At 34.7% G+C, this 2045-nt stretch overlaps 1 protein-coding gene across 1 annotated transcript in view; it reads left to right on the forward strand.

The window, feature by feature from the left end:
• The window catches only part of LOC117112523 (protein Wnt-6-like), a 7489-nt gene that overhangs the window by 3687 nt on the left and 1757 nt on the right, over positions 1 to 2045 (forward strand). The window lies entirely within an intron of this gene.

The raw sequence follows: 2045 nt of genomic DNA on the forward strand, positions 1-2045 counted from the left end.
ATGTTATTCAGTTCAATTCGGCCATATTGTTTTAAATGTTATTAATAATTATAATTTTTAAAAATCAATTTATACATTAATTAAAAATAAAATTAAACGAAAGTCAAACAAATGATTGGGTAACTGTGGTTGGTCGAATGCTTTGGATTGTCGCTGGATGTGGTTACTTTGTTACAACAATACAGTAATATAAAGATGCCACTGGAGCTCAAATAAGGCAACAGTTGGGTAACGGTGCAATCACAAACTGAGGATAGCACAAACTGAGGATAGCACAAACTGAAAGCGAAGCCAAGACTAGTTCTAATAAAGAGAATAGCTCAAAAAGCGGGTTTCTACCGTTTGGTGCGTGTGGCACAGTTAGTCAACCATGATTTAAGTTCAATCTCAAGAAATTCAGAATAGAGTCTTTTTGGAATAGTTGGCGGCTACTCAACCCATAAATCATTAGGCAAAATAAGAAAAAGACAGTCTGGTTGTTGTATAAACAAATGAAATTTCGACACATGTTGATTACTTCCTAGTCTTGCCTGAATTGCGAGATCTCGTAAATTGTCTTATGCTATAAATTTGATTTACCATTTCTAAAGACGCTCGCATAACATAAAACAGTTAGATTTTAAGGTTATGTTTAGGCCCACCACCAAGTCCAAATACCACGACAAGGTATTCCAAAACAATAGTTTCAATGTCTTACTTATGCTTTAAAATTCGTTGAAAACGATTGTTTCACATTGAATGTCGAAGAGCTATTGTACGTGAATGAATAATTGAATGATTGAATAAACTGACGAATAAAAATAATGAATGGATGGATGGATGAATGAATGAATGAATGAATGAATGGATGGATGAATGAATGAATGAATGGAATGAATTAAGAGGAAGAACCAGTTAATTAATAGATGGCAGTGATAAATGGATGAATAAATGAGCACCAAACAAACGAGTAAATGGATACATGGATGAATAAATACTATAATTGAACGAACGAACGAATGAATGAACACAGAAAATGAATGAATAATGGAGGGATGTATCGATGGATGAATTAATGGATGATGTAGCTTAGGGTTAAAATGCTTGCCTTCCAGTCAAAGCGTCCTGGGTCCAAATCCTGTGGCAGCATATGCCACTCCCGTAATGAAACTTTGCTGACAAAAGCCTTTGTAAACATGATTTTTTTTTAAATGGATGGATAAATGAATGAATGATTGAATAAATATATTAATTGACAAATAAAATGAATAAACGGATGCATGGCCTTACGGAATGAATTAATAGATGAATAAATGAATAAACAAAGAACGAGAGAGAATGAATGCATTAATGAATAAATACATACACAAACGAACGAATGAATGAAGAAAAAATAAAATAACGGAATGAATAATAAGCAAAAATTAATAAATAAGGAATGAATAAAAAGACAAGAAAGCTGAGTAGATAATGAACTTGACATGTCGGAAATAAAATCATAATATACTGTAATAGGAAATGTTGAGATATTAAAGTTGATCTCGGCTTAATTCTCAACAAGAATTGGATATAGAGTACCGTTATCATTATTGAGTTACTATAGCCCTATGAAATTGACAGTGGCCTTGTGAGTGAATTCCTTCTGCGGAGCACCATAAATCACCCTGCAAACAAGAGACAATCGCGTAGTGATTAAACAGGAGGCTTCTGTCTACTTTTCTCAATTCCTTTAATATTTTACATGGGGCTGCTGCATAGACTCGAAACTTCTGCAACAAAGTGAGAGTCTGGAATACCACCAGATTGTGGTAATTCTGATAAACTAATACCGGTCGGAAATCTGAGCTACTGATGCACATTACTTAGTGGCGGCAAAGATATTGAAATGGGAGGCATGGGGGTGGGGGACTGATGGGGGGTCGCCATGGTTAAGTGGGAGGAAACAATGATTAAATGAGCTACTCTAACTGGCAAAAAAGTGATATTAGTGATTTAGAACTTGAGTGTACTTTTTTCCTCACAAAATTGTCAATGTAGTTGCGTGTTGGAGTGGGGGACGAGTTTAG

Source organism: Anneissia japonica, unplaced genomic scaffold (assembly GCF_011630105.1).
Source record: "Anneissia japonica isolate Jap-2015-1 unplaced genomic scaffold, ASM1163010v1 scaffold2991_len510020_cov192, whole genome shotgun sequence".
Classification (NCBI taxonomy): domain Eukaryota; kingdom Metazoa; phylum Echinodermata; class Crinoidea; order Comatulida; family Comatulidae; genus Anneissia; species Anneissia japonica.